Below are 19,923 nucleotides of genomic sequence, written 5' to 3' on the forward strand. Positions count from 1 at the left end.
AGCTTCCTTCCTACCTGGCACTTCCGTGTCACTGGGAAGTGTGCCAGGTTGATGATTGAGCACTGCATTGGCTATTTGACCGATTTGATTTTCCACGGTCTTGATCGACACCGCATGACTCTTGCACAACAGCTTAAGTTCCTCAAAATCAGCACTAGTGGGTGCCGCTGCACCTCCCTGTTGAGGATATGATTGCCTTTTAGCATACTACTATGGTTGCTGGAATCCGGGTGGAGTGAACTATTTACTCACACCTTGCTGATATGGTGGCTAAATAGCATTCTGATTATTACCCCAGCTGAAATTTGGATGATTTCTGTTGTTAGGATGATAAGTAGCTGGCACAGGCTGCTGTTGTCGCTGATAATTATTCACATACTGAACAGATTCGTTAACAAGAGAACACTGATCCGTAGCATGAGAACCTGCACAAAGCTCACAGACCATAGCTATTTGATTGACTCCATAGGTATCTAGAGAATCGACCTTCATAGACAGCGCTTGGAGCTGCGCTACAATAGCGGTGGCGACATCGACTTCCAGAATACCTGGTACCTTCCCAGGCATCATCCTTTGAGTTGGGTTTTTGATGCTCGTTTGCAGCCATAGTCTCAATAAGATTATAAGCCTCAGTATAGCTTTTGGCCCACAAAGCGCCTCCAGCTGCTGCATCGAGCATGGGCCGAGATTGGGCCCCTAAACCATTATAAAAACCAGTGATCACCATCCAATCAGGAATTCCATAATGTGGACACTTTCTCAACATTTCCTTGTAGTGCTCCCAAGCTTCGCACATAGATTCTGTAGGTTGCTGCGCAAACTAAGTAAGAGCACTCCTCATAGCACCAGTCTTTGCCATTGGATAAAACTTCACCAGAAACTTTTGCGCAAGATCTTGCCAAGTAGTCATGGACCCAGCTGGTTCAGAATATAACCAGTCCTTAGCTTTATCCCTTAGTGAGAATGGGAAAAACCTCAGCTTGATAGCCTCATCAGTCACACCATTATATTTGAAAGTACTGCAGATCTCGACAAAATTCCTTATGTGCATGTTGGGGTCTTCAGTCGCAGCTCCTCCGAAAGAAACAGAGTTCTGCACCATCTGAATAGTGCCCGACTTGCTTTCAAAGGTGTTAGCTTGGATAGCCGGATGAAGAATGCTTGACTGAATGTCATCAATTTTAGGCTGAGAAAATTCCATAAGAGCTGGATCTGCCGAAACAATACGATCACCCATGATTACTGGCTCCTTCTGCTCACTTCCTGAATTCGAATCTTCAAAATCTATCTTCTCCGGAATATCAAGAACTTCGTCTGTCTCCACAGCTGTATCTAAAGTCCTCTTGCGAGTACGAGAACTAGTTTGCATAAATGCTCGCTAAAGTACCTGAAACACAACCGAAAATAATAAGAAACACGTCTTAATCACTGAGTCCTAACGACCAATGATGGTAAGTACATAAACTAAACAAATACGCCGAGTCCCCGGCAGCGGCGCCAAAAACTTGTTAGGGCAAAAACACGCGCTAATATTCACACAAGTATACGCGTTCGCAAGTAATATAAAATACATTCTAGTTCATTCCCACAGAGATTCAGACTAACTATGTTCAATTAAACTCACTCACCAATGTATGATTACTTCTCAATGTTAAGACAATAACACTTAGATTTAAGTAACTAATTATTAACTACAATTAACTACTAAAATTAATCACCTAATTAACACTTCAAATTAACAATATTAAAACACTCATGAGATCACAACTTCATTACTACTTCCTTCAATAGTCATTGTTATTACCCTTAGCATGCAACAGTGATGATATTAATCGAATAACATGAAACTGATAAAAGCCAACTTTCGTTGTACTAATACCATTTTATAAACATCCAAAATTAAGATAGAAGTTGAATAGGCATCAATTATGTTGAGTTCCTATATGTCTACAGTGACAACATAATGATTTAAAAACAAGTTATTCCTTTTGATTACACAGGGTGAATAAAACAGTTAGAGTTACCCACTAATCATGCAGACTCGTACATGAACCTATGCTAGCATGGCAAGTTCTAAATCTCGAGATCCACCGTCGCTTCAAAAGAGATTAACACCCTATCTTTTATGTTCGCGACGCACATAAGACGAATATGCACAACCAATACTAGATATCATACAATCATCACACACTAAGGTATTAAACAACTAACTAAAGAATTCCATAGTAAATCCGTTACGACCCCATGATCACGATTAGCCCATGTTAACACTTATCGTCATCATGGGTTCATATGAAAATATGATAAATAAACACAAAAGAATAATAACTATACTAATTATATTAAACCAGAGTACGTCACAAGAGTAAATAGGTTCAAAGCAAAGAAAACTAGCATCCAACGTTACAACGAAATAAAGAATCACAAGAAAATATGATTCTTCTTCGTTGCGGTGTGCTAAACGGTCTTCTTCCTTATCTCCTTCACTCCTTGATTAATACAACGATCCAACACACGTGAAACATCTCTGAAATCTACTTATATAGGAGTCCCATAAAACTCAGATTATTCAGAAGTTGGAAGGCAAACAGAAATAGGAGTCTAAAATAATAAACTTGATTTTCCGTCCCTGCGCGGCCGTTCAGCATAGCTGAGCGGGCGCTCAGCTTCCTGCGCGACCGCTCAGCATAGCTGTGCGGGCGCTCAGACCCCTACTGGAAAATGGTCTGTTTTTGCTCCGTTTATTCGCTGTAATCTGCTCCTCTCTTCCCTCTTGCAATGCTAGACACATGCCAAGGCTTATTTTTGATGAATTCTCCCCCGAAATGCAACTAATACCCTGAAATGCACAAACACTAGAAAAACGCATCAAATACACAAAATACTTAATTTCAAGATACCAATTTAAGCTATTATAAGACGTTATAAGTGGTATAAAATGCCACTTATCATCCAGCCACCACACAGATTAGTTTACCATTTCTGTAGATTTTAGCAATTTTGTTCTTTGACACTATGTCTCTGGAATCTTTGGATAAAGCAATAGACCTTGCAAGCAGTTTCCATTCATCTGGCGTAGGGGTTTCATAGTATAGGTCCAGTGGATTTTTGTCTGAATTCTTTGGATAATTTCTTTTTGGCTAAAAATTCACAACGGCCTTTGGTGATTTGATTGATGAGGGGTGACCCGTTTCCATGTTCCCTAGGCTCATTTCATTAGTTGAAATTTATCTCAATTTGGAGAAGTGAGAGAAGACCTTGTCTTGCTTCCGAATTGGACCAAACTTCTTTTTGATGTTTTCATCAAGCTTCCTCCATTTTGCATATAGCTCTTGCTCTACTACTACTACATCAAGCTTTTTCTACTTGTCATTTGACTCCGACTTAGCTGCTGCTAGATTAATTAGATCAATGCTGTCAAGAGTTGGTGGTTTAGTGAAAGCAATTGTTGGCACAATCACTTTGCTAACTTGAATGTTGAGCATTTTCTCCTCCCCACTTGTTGACTCCCTCTGGCTAACTGGAATGATAGAGTCTTTCTCCCCCTTTTTGTTAGCATCAAGTTGAGTAGAAGTTAAGGTTTATAAAACCACCAACTCTTGTAGCAGGCTAGTTTGAGTTTCCTGATGTGCAAGTATCTTGGCCACTGATTTCTCCATATTTGTCAGTCTTGAATCCATGGCCTCAACTTTCCTGTTCAGATTAGTTTCTTTTCTGAGCTTTTGAGCTATTTCTGTCATTGTGGTGCCTGGAAGCCTAGCATCCAACCTTGCTACAAAGTCTTATTTAATCTCACCAATTTTCTGTTTGATGGCATCCACATTTTGACTTTGTTGAAGAGCCTGGATTTTATGCACTGGAGAGATTTTAGGTGAGTTGAAAGTAGTCTTTTGGTGCTAGCACTAGTGGATGCTTGAATTGCTGTTTAGGTGTCATGGATAAGCTTGAATAGTGTGGATTGGAGATGTGGATAAGAGCATTTCTTGTGCAGCATCCATAATAGAGTTTATGCATCTCCCCCTATGCTCATGCCTTCATCCTCATCATCCTCACCATCATCCCCAAATGAGTCTTCAGCAAATTCAAGGTCATTACCAGATGTGGAGGGCATGGCAGTTATAGCATCCTTTTTTCCCTTTGCATTGAAGCAGTAGTATGCACCAAGTTCAATGTCTTCTCAGCCTCCTCATTGCCCTGTCCATCCAGAATTTGATATGCTGGAACAGGATGAGTAAATGTCTCAGCATCCCAAGAGATATAATCTATTACAGCTTGATGTTCTTGCTGAAATAGTTTCTCCGTTTCTGCATCACTGACATTCATTGACTCACTACCAATGGTTTCCATCCTTATATCTCATGTACGTGCTTTTCTCTCATAATCTCTCTTTTTTTGCATCAAGGGCTCCCCTTAGCTTCCCACCCTCACACCCTCACCTTCACCTACTAAAGTGGGACTCCACCCACTCACTTTTGCCGAGCTGGAAGAAATAGCTTGCAGATTTTCACTATTTTCCTCTCCTTTTTCCTGAGAGCAACTCAGCCTCTCACTCTATCCACTCCCTTCCCTCAATCCTAAGAGTGACTGTACAACTACTAAATCATCTGTACTGGTAACAGTAGTTGAAATTTGAAGTTTTGCAGTGATACTCAACGGATGAGGAACATCCGTCGAAGTAGTAGTTGGAAGTGTCAATGAATGACTGCTGCTAAGCACATCTGTCGAGATATAATCACTAGTCGATGGATGAACAATATCCGTTGAGATAGTAGAAATGATAGAGATTGGAGTAGAAACTACTGTAGAATCTGTGGTGATTGATTTGAGATTTTGCACAGTATTCTCAGTGGAATCAGAAAGAAATGGCAAGTAAGCCAACAAATCATCTAAAAGATGATGCTCACTTGCAGTAGATTTTGGCTTCTCCGTGAGAGTTAGAGATGGAGAATCAGGAATTGATGTATGAATCATATCAACATCCACAGAATTTGTGGGTGAGTTTGGTGTGTTAGGTTCTTCAATAACTAAAGATTTTGGTTGTGACTCCACATTTATTGGAGCCACATCAACCTGACTTTGTGAAGGTGCATGAACTGAGTCTTTGACTGCAGTAGGCACAGTGTGTGCACCGTGTGTATCCCCAAAGGTTTTTGATTTCTTCTTTCTAATATAAGTTTGGGGTGAGCTTGTGTCCCTGACCCTTTTGGCCTGTGCTCTTGGCTGAGAGCTTTTATAACACCCTCCAAATCCGGGGTATAGATTTGGGGCATTATTAACAACAATTACCAACTATACCTGCACAAGCGGAATATAAATATAATAATTACCCCGAACTATCACTACTCAGGATCTTTTAAGGTTTGAGGTTGGAAACAAGAATCATGCACTCCACTTTATTACAAACCCAACTAAATAAAACCTGTCTCAAGAACTCTCTTTATTACAAAACTTTATTCTATCTACAGTTTCCCTACACAATCTTTTATTCAAACTACACAAAACTTTTATTCAACCCAACATTACTACTTATCCTGCTACACCTGATCTGGCACTTCAAAACTCTCTTCGGGAATAGGAAGGAACACTCTTGGTATAAGAGGGTCCCGCTGCTTGACTCGCTTCTTGACTACGCGGGTCCTGATGGGTTTCATTCTCTACCTTAACTGTAAAACAATAGGAGTAACAATAAAAAGGGATGAGCCAAAATTGCTCAACAAGCCTGCAACAATATATATATATAAAGAGAGAAAAATAAATGAACCAAGAAGCTGCTGGTTTGAATAACCATCTGTATCTGTATATGATAATAATTTGCCCATGATGGCGAGTGCCAAATGAATAAGACTGGAAACAAGAACCAACATATGCACTAAAATCTGCTGATCAGTCAGAATATAGTGCGGATCTATACCCAACTGCATAGACCCAACCAACATTAGGAGTACTCAGGCAACTATGGCCTATTAATTAATGACCTGGGTAAAACCCAGCTCGTAAAGTAACCATCCAGTCCAAGGCTTAGCATCCGGAATAATCAGAATGCTATTGATATATCCTAACACCAGGATATACCAGACTATATATAACAAGGGTAAAGGAATTGAAATATGAACAAGAATTCCATAAATTGGGTAAATCAAGAATTTAAATGAAATGGAACAAGTGATATAAATGGGTAACAGTGTATATGAACAATAATTATCAAAGAGAATTGATACGATAGAAAGGAATTATAAATCACTATTCTGAATTTAGAATAGGGGAAAAACTTGCCTTGCGCGTACTTAACCTGATTTAACTTACTGCCTTCTGACCCTAGCTTGCTCTGCCTTGCTAACACTGAACAAATTATAGAAAGATAGGTGTTTAGATAATTTACTATATACGTGTATCTTGAATTGATATCACGCAACCTTATCAGTCTACCCATGCGTTTCTATCTGACTCGCATATATATATATATACATACATTTATACAGCACATCTATTCACATAATTACATAAAGCACGTAGCACGTAAAGCACATAATTAATTTCTAGATTTATAATTATTTTTAGAATCAATTCTAGGCTTATACCTACATTACTAGTCGAATTTGATTTTATTATAATTTTTCGGGATTTATTCGGCTTAATTATATCCCTACTAGGACCTTCGAACTATCAATTATCACCAACCATTCTTTTTCAAAAGAAATTATAACTTACAACTATTTTTATTAGATTCGTCTCATTTTTCTGAGTCTAGGGGTCTTCGTTTCACTCAAATCGGACTAACGGTTGAATTGTTATGAATTAAACACTGATAATTCAATTTATTATTCAATATAGATAATTATTATAACCTTTTAAATCCTAAAATAATTTTTAAATAATTATTTAAGAAAAATCAAAGTCAAAAATAATTTTTTTATAATTTTTGGAGTTAAAACGAAGAAGTTACGATTTATTGAAAATTATGTGATTAATTATCGAAATAATTAATCCATTTTTTTTAAATATTTAATAAATAAATAATTAATAAATAATTAATAATTACTTATTTAATAATTTAAAATAATAAATCCCTAATTATTAGGATTAATCACAATTTATTATAATATTTATAACTTATCGATGTTTATTCGATTAGATCGATTATTTACAAATAATCAATCAACTTAATTAATTGATACGCTATTTATCGAATAACTACGAATCACTCGAATTATAAATCACTTAACGATTAATCACTCGTATAAATACGAGCTACTCGCAATCCTCATATAATTATCGAACTTATTACTGAAACTCATACGATTCGTTAAACAGATAATTACCGATAACTACGATACGAATAATTATTACAATATTATTCAAATAACTAACGTTCGAATAATAATTCAATTATCGAATCATTACTCGTAATAATAACTAATTATCGAATTATTAATCATATTATTTAGTTATTTTTAATCCTTATTTATTAATTAATTACCTAATTATTAATTAATTACCTAATTATTAATTAATTAGATAACTAATAAATAATTAGATAAATAATTAAATAATTAATTAAATAATTAAATTCGAATTTATAAATTAATAAAATAATTCAGAAATTATAAATACTATTTTTCAGAATATAAAATTAATTTTTAATTAATTATTAGAATTATTAAAACTGATTTTTAATTACTAAAATATAAATAAATTATTAATTTAATCAAAAACACAAAAACAGAAACAGGGGTTGGGTTTTTAGGATCAAACCCGGGTCGATTTCCGGGTTGGAACCGGGTCGAACCCGGGTCATCGGGTCACGAAGAACATCACCGCGGCTCCGCCGCCGGTGATCGTTCCGGTACGAAACTGATGACAAAACGTCGTGATTCAAGCTTGTTTCTTCCCCGGTTCTGGTGCACAGCAACACATACATCCTCTCCCTCGTTCCCTCGACGATTCGAGGCCGGAAAATGCAAGGAACGCCGCCGGTGACGGCGGTTTCCGACGACCCTAATTCGTGAACCAAACTTAACAAAACCGGTGCCAAACGATCGAGAATTCAACGATCTACTCAACCCAACCAACAAAATCAACAAACAACAACTAGAACTTAAAACCCGAATTTGAGAATTAAACCCGAAAATACAAATCAAAAATCCAGAAATCAAACAACAAAAACGGTTACATAATCAGATAGAGAATTGAAAGAGCTTCACGACGGATACTTACACGACTGATTTGGTTAACAGAATCACGATCAAACTTGGCTTTGATTCCTCCTGCTGTTCTTCACAAACCCTAACCCTAATTCCCCTTTTCTTTTTCTTTTATTTCTTTCTGATTTTTTTAATAATTAATTAACTAAAAATTAATAATAATTCAGCTATTTATAGTACTGAAAATAATACCCCTAAATAAAATTAAGGGGCTAATTACACTCCTAATAAAAATATTTGGCCCCAATTTTTATAATTTTTGGGTATTAATATTGAATTTTTAAATATCCAATAAATACAAAATAAATACTAAAAATTCCCAAAAATTGTGAAAAATACAAAAATACAAAGAAAAATGATATATAATAATTTCATGATCATATAAAAATAAAAATGTGATTTTTGTGGGGTTTTTGGTACCCGAAGGGGTCCGGAAAAGTCGTTTTTCGCGAAAAAGGTCAATTTGTAAAACGTCTAGGGGTTCAGAATAGCGATACGGTATAGGGCATTTTTGGCAAAATAGGGCCAATGATTTTGTTTGAAATACGGGCTTTTAAAATACTGTTTGAGCTGTACGGGTTTTGATATAAAATATATAACTTGCAATAAAACACTCAATAAATGTCCGAAACATGTTCAGATCAAAACAGACAACATGTAGCACATAACGATTAGGGTTTAATGCCTCAACACAGTTAATCACATAATAATACACATAATTTATTATTATTATAATATAATGCAAGCGTAATTCCTCGGTCGTTACATTCTTCCCCCCTTAACAAGATTCTGTCCTCAGAATCTAATTATGTAAATAACTGAGGATACTTTTCTAGCATTTCACTTTCAAGCTCCCAGGTTGATTCTTCAACCACTGGGTTTCTCCATAAAACTCTCACTAATGACACAGACTTATTTCTTAATACCCTCTCTTGCCTATCTAGAATTCTTATTGGCTGTTCTACATATGACAAATCTGCCTGAAGTTCTACTGGTTCATACTCTATTACATGCCTTGTATCAGGATTATATCTCTTAAGCATAGATACATGAAATACGTTGTGAATGTGCTGCATATGGGGTGGTAGAGCTAACTCGTACGCAACCTTCCCAATTTTCTTCAAAATCTCAAATGGTCCAACGTATCGTGGCTTCAATTTCCCTTTATTGCCAAATCTGGTCAATCCTTTCCATGGCGATATTTTGAGCAATACATGTTCTCCTTCCTGATAGTCCATATCCTTCCTGGCTTGGTTTGCATATCTGCTTTGTCTGTTTTGTGCTGCCTCGATTCGTTTCCGAATAAGATTAATCTTTTCTTTTGTCTGCTGAATTAATTCTGGACCCAAAATCTTGCGTTCTCCAACTTCATCCCAGTGCACGGGTGATCTACATTTCCTCCCATATAATGCTTCATACGGTGGCATTCCAATACTGGCGTGATAGCTATTATTATAAGAAAATTCCACTAGGGGTAAATGTTCATCCCAACTGCCTTCAAAATCGATCGCACAAACTCGTAGCATGTCTTCAATCGTTTGAATTGTCCTTTCACTTTGGCCGTCAGTTTGCGGATGATAAGCTGTACTCATATTCAACTTCGTTCCTAGACATTCTTGAAATTGTCTCCAAAATCTTGAATTGAAACGAGGATCTCGATCCGATACAATCGATACTGGTACTCCATGACGCATCACAATTTCTTTGAGATACATGTGCACTAATTTGTCGAGCGAAAATCTTTCATTAATTGGTAGAAAATGTGCCGACTTCGTAAGTCTGTCAATGATTACCCATATCGCATCATGATTTGCCCTAGTCTTCGGTAGTCCTACCACAAAATCCATCGCTAGATGTTCCCATTTCCATTCTGGAATGTCTAATGGTTGCAATAACCCACTCGGTCGTTGGTGTTCCGCTTTAACTCGCTGGCATGTGTAACATTTACTCACCCATTCTGCTATCTCCTTCTTCATATTCGGCCACCAAAAGTTTTCCTTCAAATCGCGATACATTTTTGTGCTTCCTGGATGAATGGAATACTTCGAATTGTGCGCATCTCGCATAACTTCTTCTTTTAATTCTGCCACGTTAGGGATCCAGATTCTTGACACAAAACGTAAAATTCCCTCATTATCTTTCTGAGTTGTAATCTCTTCTCCTGTTAAGTTGTCGTCTTGACTCATCACTTCTTCTTGACAACGGCGAATCTTTTCCAGCAATTCTGGTTGGAAAGTCATAGCGTAGATAGTTTCTGCAGATTCATCGGAAATACGAATTTCGATTTCCAATTTATCGAATTCCCTGGCCAATTCTTCGCATGAAGTTAACCGATTTAATCTTTCTTTTCTGCTTAGCGCATCCGCTACAACATTTGCTTTTCCTGGATGATAACTGATTGTAACATCGTAATCTTTAATCAATTCCAGCCATCGACGTTGTCGCATGTTTAGTTCCTTTTGCGTGAAGATATACTTCAGACTTTTATGATCCGTGTAGATTTCACATTTTTCACCATACAGATAATGTCTCCAAAGCTTCAATGCAAAAACAATTGCTGCTAATTCCAGATCATGCGTAGGATATTTCTGTTCATGGGGTTTAAGTTGTCTCGACGCATAGGCAATGACGTTACCATGTTGCATCAATACACATCCTAAACCACGATATGAAGCGTCACTGTAGATAACAAAATTTCCTTGCTCGTCTGGCAATACTAATACTGGTGCCGTCACCAACCGATTCTTCAACTCTTGAAAACTTTCTTCACACTTACTATTCCATTCGAACTTTTCACTTTGTCGAGTTAACTTGGTCAGCGGTGTAGCTATCTTTGCAAAATCTTTGACAAATCTTCGATAATATCCTGCCAAACCTAAGAAACTTCGAACCTCTGTCGGCGTCTTTGGTCTTTCCCAATTCAACACAGCTTCAATCTTTGTTGGATCAACTTGAATGCCTTCTCTGCTGATGATGTGCCCTAGAAACTGCACTTCTTTCAACCAAAATTCGCATTTGGAAAATTTTGCATAAAGCTGCTCCTTCCGTAATATCTCCAATGTCGTTCTTAAATGCGCTGCATGCTCTTCTTCCGTCTTTGAATAGATCAAGATGTCATCAATAAATATAATGATAAACTTATCCAAATACTTCTTGAATATTCGATTCATCAAATCCATAAACGCTGCAGGTGCATTCGTCAATCCAAAAGCCATTACAAGAAATTCATAGTGTCCGTACCTTGTTCTAAACGCTGTCTTTGGAATATCTGCGGCCTTGATCTTTAACTGATGATAGCCTGATCGTAAGTCGATTTTCGAAAACCATGCTGCTCCTTTTAGTTGATCAAATAAATCATCAATGCGAGGTAAAGGATATTTATTCTTGATAGTTAACTTGTTCAGCTCACGATAGTCAATACACAGTCGCATACTACCATCCTTCTTTTTCACGAACAATACTGGCGCACCCCATGGGGATACACTTGGCCTTACAATTCCTTTGTCAAGAAGTTCTTGCAACTGCTTTGCTAATTCCCTCATTTCAATAGGTGCCATTCTATATGGAGCTTTTGAAATTGGTTCAGTCCCTGGCGTCAAGTCAATAGTGAATTCGATTTCTCGATCTGGTGGAAGTCCTGGTAATTCGTCCGGAAAAACATCAAGAAATTTTCGAACTACAGGAATATCTTCAATCTTCAAATCTCCCTTATCAACATCTCGTACATAGGCTAAATAAGCTTGACATCCTTGACGTAGCAATCTTCTCGTCTGCATTATTGATAGGAATTTCTGCTTTTGCTTCTCACCTTTAAATATTACCGTTTCCTTTTCTTCAGTTTGCAATTTCACTCTCTTATTCGCACAGTCAATTTGAGCATTATTACTAGACAGCCAATCCATTCCTAAAATAATATCAAACTCCCCTAACCTAAAAGGTATCAAATCAACTGAAAAATGACATCTCCCTATCTCAATGTCACAGCTCGGACATACTCGATCTACTGCAACCTGATCATTATTCGCTAATTTTATGACTAACACTTCATCCAACCACTGAATTTCACAATCTATCTTAGAGATAAAAGCTTCAGAAATAAAAGATCTAGTAGCTCCTGAATCAATCAATACCAAAGCATTTACGGAATTTACAGGAAGTGTACCTGCAACCACATTCGGATTCTGTACCGCTTCCTTCATTGACATGTTGAAAGTCCTTGCTCTGGGCTGATTTTGCTGTGGTAGTGGAGGTGGAGGTAATGCTAAAACTCTTGGAATACTGGCAGCCATTGCAATTCCTCTGCAGTCTTTGGCGATATGCCCTTTTCTCCCACATTGAAAACAAGTAACTTCTGCTTTTCCCATTGGACATTCTCCAGAATAGTGTCCCCTTTGCTTGCACTTGAAACACGTAACATTTAGCTTGTTGCAAACTCCTGTATGCTTTCTACCACACGTTCTGCAATCAGGTATAGGCGGTCGGATAAGCCTTTGCTGAGTTGGGGCAGGTAGTCGATTACCCATCCTCTGGTTGTTTTGCTCTGGCCTTTTGAAATGTACTTTTCCCCGAGCTTGAAATCCTGGCCTTTTGTTGAAACGATTCTGAAAATTCCCCGGTCCTCTCTCTTTCTGAGCTGCTTCGCTTTCTCCTTCAATAATCATAGCTTTCTGAACAACAGCCGTATAAGTTGTCAATTCAAACACAGCTACCCTGCTACGAATCCATGGTTTTAATCCTTGCTGAAATCTCTTGGCCCGCTTCTCGTCCGTGTCCACCTGCTCTGGAACAAACCTTGCCAATTCAGTAAACTTGGTTTCATAATCCGTAACCGATAAGTTGTCTTGTTTCAGCTCCAGGAACTTGATCTCCATCTGGTTCTTCATAAAACGAGGAAAATATTTTTCCAAGAAAAGATCAGTGAATCTGTTCCAGTTCACCACACCTTCTTCCAAAGCTTTCTTTGATTCCCACCAGTAATTAGCTTCGCCTTTTAGAAAATAGCTAGCAAAATCTGTCTTCTGTTCTTCCTCGACCTTTGCCAACGAAAAAGCCTTTTCCATCTCTTTCAGCCAAGCTCTCGCTTTCGTAGGATCTGTGGAACCCATAAATTCCGGTGGCTTCACCGACTGAAATTGCTTGAAAGTAGTCGTAGGTGCTGCTGGTGGTATTTGATGTCCTGGATGAGCGGCTTGCTGTAACATCTGTTGCTGGAACTGCTGTTGCTGTTGCTGCATTTGTTGTTGCATCATCAACATCTGCTGTTGCATGAGATTAAACATCTGATCCATCTGTCTATTATTGTTTTGGCCCTCGGTGTTTCCATTCGATGAGTCGGGCTGCGCTTTTCTCTTAGGTGCCATTTTTCTGATAAATAAATAATGGACCTTATTTAATAACAGTATATTAAACATATATTAAAACAGTCGATTCAAGAAAATAACTTATTAAATAACTGAATAAATAAAACAGTATGATATGTTTTAAATTTTTTTTTTTTCTTTTTTTTTTTTTTTCTTTTTTTTTTTTTTTTTTTTTTTTTTTTACAACGTGATCGTGAATAAAACTACATTTGTAAATATGCAATGGTACTGAAATAAATGTAAATGCTTAAATGACTGGAAATAAAATAAAGAAAATATGCAAAAGATTATCTCATATATATATATATATAGGTAGAACACCAGCTACAGGTGTCAGTGCTTGATACAAAACCCTATAATATAACAGTCGTACTGCTACTACTATCAGTCAGAGTCAGTAGCTACACTCGTACAAACTAGTCATACAATACTATGCTGCCTCTATCTACAAAATATACATAATACAACACTCATCGCCCTGCTGGTCTCAAAATCCTGGTGGTACGTGGCTCAACTCCTCCTGCACTGCCTCTAGCACTGCCTCGGTAAGTCCCAATGCTCTGCGATATGCTGTCTCCGCACTAAGATCCTGCTGTCTCAAATCAGTAAGCTGCTGCGAGCTAACCCGGTGAATATGATGTAGTCTCTCTCTCAGTATATAATCCGGTCGTAATGCTCTGACAGGACCATCCGTCTGTGTCTCATACAATCCAAGAATCTCTCTACACTGGTTCTGCCATCTAATCCTCTCCTCCCTCTCTGCCTGAAAGCGCTGGTAAGTCACGGTATGATGCTCATGAAGATCAGTGCTGGAACCTCGAGAAGGTAATGGTCCATCCACCACGATCTCATCCATAAACTCTGGCTGAGGAAACTGATAAACTCCTGGAACAGGTGCATAAATGGCTAATGGGGCAGGAAATAAGACAGGCTGCTCCATAGGCACATACCCTGGCGGCTCTGCCTCTGGCTCCATATGTGGCAGCTCTGGAATCTCGACTGGTGGCATATGAATCTGAGGCTCTACATCCTCCCACTGCGGAAGATCAACCATATCAGGAATATCAAACATCGGAAACTCTAATGGTGGAATATCTGGTATTTCTGGCTCAACGTATGGAAAATAATCTGCAAAACCTGGTACCTCCGGGAAAAGTGGTATCTCTGGTGCTGGCTCAGGTGGCACTGGAGGTAAAACCTGCTCGGACACTGGGGCTACTACCGGTGCATCCACTGGATCTGTCTCGGTCCTCTCCGTAGATGATGATAAAGAAGCCATCTAATTTACATAAAAATAATAACACAAAAACAATCAAATCACAATCCTATAACTCATAACTTCTAATCACATAGACAAACAGTCCTAACACTCCCACTCTCATCCTATCTTATTTTCCTATCTTAACTCAATCCTAACATTCTTGTTTTCCAAGGTCAAAACTAAGCTCGGATACCAACTATAACACCCTCCAAATCCGGGGTATAGATTTGGGGCATTATTAACAACAATTACCAACTATACCTGCACAAGCGGAATATAAATATAATAATTACCCCGAACTATCACTACTCAGGATCTTTTAAGGTTTGAGGTTGGAAACAAGAATCATGCACTCCACTTTATTACAAACCCAACTAAATAAAACCTGTCTCAAGAACTCTCTTTATTACAAAACTTTATTCTATCTACAGTTTCCCTACACAATCTTTTATTCAAACTACACAAAACTTTTATTCAACCCAACATTACTACTTATCCTGCTACACCTGATCTGGCACTTCAAAACTCTCTTCGGGAATAGGAAGGAACACTCTTGGTATAAGAGGGTCCCGCTGCTTGACTCGCTTCTTGACTACGCGGGTCCTGATGGGTTTCATTCTCTACCTTAACTGTAAAACAATAGGAGTAACAATAAAAAGGGATGAGCCAAAATTGCTCAACAAGCCTGCAACAATATATATATATATAAAGAGAGAAAAATAAATGAACCAAGAAGCTGCTGGTTTGAATAACCATCTGTATCTGTATATGATAATAATTTGCCCATGATGGCGAGTGCCAAATGAATAAGACTGGAAACAAGAACCAACATATGCACTAAAATCTGCTGATCAGTCAGAATATAGTGCGGATCTATACCCAACTGCATAGACCCAACCAACATTAGGAGTACTCAGGCAACTATGGCCTATTAATTAATGACCTGGGTAAAACCCAGCTCGTAAAGTAACCATCCAGTCCAAGGCTTAGCATCCGGAATAATCGGAATGCTATTGATATATCCTAACACCAGGATATACCAGACTATATATAACAAGGGTAAAGGAATTGAAATATGAACAAGAATTCCATAAATTGGGTAAATCAAGAATTTAAATGAAATGGAACAAGTGATATAAATGGGTAACAGTGTATATGAACAATAATTATCAAAGAGAATTGATACGATAGAAAGGAATTATAAATCACTATTCTGAATTTAGAATAGGGGAAAAACTTGCCTTGCGCGTACTTAACCTGATTTAACTTACTGCCTTCTGACCCTAGCTTGCTCTGCCTTGCTAACACTGAACAAATTATAGAAAGATAGGTGTTTAGATAATTTACTATATACGTGTATCTTGAATTGATATCACGCAACCTTATCAGTCTACCCATGCGTTTCTATCTGACTCGCATATATATATATATACATACATTTATACAGCACATCTATTCACATAATTACATAAAGCACGTAGCACGTAAAGCACATAATTAATTTCTAGATTTATAATTATTTTTAGAATCAATTCTAGGCTTATACCTACATTACTAGTCGAATTTGATTTTATTATAATTTTTCGGGATTTATTCGGCTTAATTATATCCCTACTAGGACCTTCGAACTATCAATTATCACCAACCATTCTTTTTCAAAAGAAATTATAACTTACAACTATTTTTATTAGATTCGTCTCATTTTTCTGAGTCTAGGGGTCTTCGTTTCACTCAAATCGGACTAACGGTTGAATTGTTATGAATTAAACACTGATAATTCAATTTATTATTCAATATAGATAATTATTATAACCTTTTAAATCCTAAAATAATTTTTAAATAATTATTTAAGAAAAATCAAAGTCAAAAATAATTTTTTTATAATTTTTGGAGTTAAAACGAAGAAGTTACGATTTATTGAAAATTATGTGATTAATTATCGAAATAATTAATCCATTTTTTTTAAATATTTAATAAATAAATAATTAATAAATAATTAATAATTACTTATTTAATAATTTAAAATAATAAATCCCTAATTATTAGGATTAATCACAATTTATTATAATATTTATAACTTATCGATGTTTATTCGATTAGATCGATTATTTACAAATAATCAATCAACTTAATTAATTGATACGCTATTTATCGAATAACTACGAATCACTCGAATTATAAATCACTTAACGATTAATCACTCGTATAAATACGAGCTACTCGCAATCCTCATATAATTATCGAACTTATTACTGAAACTCATACGATTCGTTAAACAGATAATTACCGATAACTACGATACGAATAATTATTACAATATTATTCAAATAACTAACGTTCGAATAATAATTCAATTATCGAATCATTACTCGTAATAATAACTAATTATCGAATTATTAATCATATTATTTAGTTATTTTTAATCCTTATTTATTAATTAATTACCTAATTATTAATTAATTACCTAATTATTAATTAATTAGATAACTAATAAATAATTAGATAAATAATTAAATAATTAATTAAATAATTAAATTCGAATTTATAAATTAATAAAATAATTCAGAAATTATAAATACTATTTTTCAGAATATAAAATTAATTTTTAATTAATTATTAGAATTATTAAAACTGATTTTTAATTACTAAAATATAAATAAATTATTAATTTAATCAAAAACACAAAAACAGAAACAGGGGTTGGGTTTTTAGGATCAAACCCGGGTCGATTTCCGGGTTGGAACCGGGTCGAACCCGGGTCATCGGGTCACGAAGAACATCACCGCGGCTCCGCCGCCGGTGATCGTTCCGGTACGAAACTGATGACAAAACGTCGTGATTCAAGCTTGTTTCTTCCCCGGTTCTGGTGCACAGCAACACATACATCCTCTCCCTCGTTCCCTCGACGATTCGAGGCCGGAAAATGCAAGGAACGCCGCCGGTGACGGCGGTTTCCGACGACCCTAATTCGTGAACCAAACTTAACAAAACCGGTGCCAAACGATCGAGAATTCAACGATCTACTCAACCCAACCAACAAAATCAACAAACAACAACTAGAACTTAAAACCCGAATTTGAGAATTAAACCCGAAAATACAAATCAAAAATCCAGAAATCAAACAACAAAAACGGTTACATAATCAGATAGAGAATTGAAAGAGCTTCACGACGGATACTTACACGACTGATTTGGTTAACAGAATCACGATCAAACTTGGCTTTGATTCCTCCTGCTGTTCTTCACAAACCCTAACCCTAATTCCCCTTTTCTTTTTCTTTTATTTCTTTCTGATTTTTTTAATAATTAATTAACTAAAAATTAATAATAATTCAGCTATTTATAGTACTGAAAATAATACCCCTAAATAAAATTAAGGGGCTAATTACACTCCTAATAAAAATATTTGGCCCCAATTTTTATAATTTTTGGGTATTAATATTGAATTTTTAAATATCCAATAAATACAAAATAAATACTAAAAATTCCCAAAAATTGTGAAAAATACAAAAATACAAAGAAAAATGATATATAATAATTTCATGATCATATAAAAATAAAAATGTGATTTTTGTGGGGTTTTTGGTACCCGAAGGGGTCCGGAAAAGTCGTTTTTCGCGAAAAAGGTCAATTTGTAAAACGTCTAGGGGTTCAGAATAGCGATACGGTATAGGGCATTTTTGGCAAAATAGGGCCAATGATTTTGTTTGAAATACGGGCTTTTAAAATACTGTTTGAGCTGTACGGGTTTTGATATAAAATATATAACTTGCAATAAAACACTCAATAAATGTCCGAAACATGTTCAGATCAAAACAGACAACATGTAGCACATAACGATTAGGGTTTAATGCCTCAACACAGTTAATCACATAATAATACACATAATTTATTATTATTATAATATAATGCAAGCGTAATTCCTCGGTCGTTACAGCTTTGTTCAATAGTCACATCCTTTTGGGAGGATGCAACTAGCAATGAGCTAATATCCTTATTCAGCACTGTAATTTATTGGGAAACTGTAGTGTGGCTAGGCTGGGATGCACTCACCTCTCCATCCTTATTCTTAGGGATTCTTTGATGTTCACCCTGTCCCTCACCAGCCTCACTTTCCTTCACACTCCCCTCTTGGCTTTGTGTGGATATTACAACTAGTTTCTTTTTGAGAGAAACTAGAGGGGGCTTTCTTTGATTTGGATTTGGAGATTTTTGGTTTTTTGGCTTGGGTAAGCATCTGTTTGGTCACTGTCACAGATGCCATTGCCACAGTTGACTACAAAGAAGTAATAGGTTGGGAAGTAGTAGGGACATAAATGTTTACCTCACTTACATGAGGTAGTTCCATGATTGACATGTACACAAGAGTAACATCCTTGTGATGATTTGCAATGTTTAAATAAGCAATAATTCTCCTCTTTTGGACCTAACAAGCTAAATTGTTTCTTGGGTTCTCAATTGAGAGATTCATAGAAACAAAATTAGCTAGCATCATGAAAAATCTAGCATAATAAATATTCTTAGACCTCTTTTTAATATCCCCTAATATACTCCCTATCTCATACATAACAGAAGTGCTGAAATTGAAGTACTTATCACTAAGAAGCATATAAAGCATGTGAACAAGTGAGTAAGATACTGCATCAAAATTGCTAATTTTTCTAGAAAACACTTTAATAAATGAATCACACAGAAAACTTCATTCTTTTTTAAGACCTAGTCTCCTAACATCACCTAACTTAGTGGCATCAAGAGCATAGCCCATAGAAACTAGCATTTTACTCACATCAGTGTCTGTGTGTGGAGCAAGTGTGTTATTTTCATGTAATTTAAAGAACTTTTCAATTGCATCACAGTTAACACAGTGTTCATTACCTTTGAGAGTGAAGGTAATAGTTTTTTCCTAAGAGTTGAACACTGTTATAGTCCAATTTCCTCGACAACTTCACAATAAATGGATGGGGATTCAAGCATGGAATAACTCAATTTGCAATTCAGTATGAAGTCCATCATCTTGTGATAATCTTCAGATGCCGGAATTTGCTTGTTCACCAGAGCCATAAAGTTGTTCTTTTCATAGATGAACCCAGTTGAGGACATA

At 36.4% G+C, this 19,923-nt stretch overlaps 1 non-coding gene across 1 annotated transcript; it reads left to right on the forward strand.

The window, feature by feature from the left end:
* Positions 1-737: 737 nt before the first annotated feature.
* On the forward strand, positions 738-844 carry LOC141722700 (small nucleolar RNA R71). Its single transcript, XR_012575705.1, has one exon. It is a non-coding gene; the product is annotated as a small nucleolar RNA R71 (small nucleolar RNA).
* The last annotated feature ends 19,079 nt before the right edge of the window (positions 845-19,923 follow it).

The sequence above is a fragment of the Apium graveolens genome, chromosome 4, assembly GCF_009905375.1.
Source record: "Apium graveolens cultivar Ventura chromosome 4, ASM990537v1, whole genome shotgun sequence".
NCBI lineage: Eukaryota > Viridiplantae > Streptophyta > Magnoliopsida > Apiales > Apiaceae > Apium > Apium graveolens.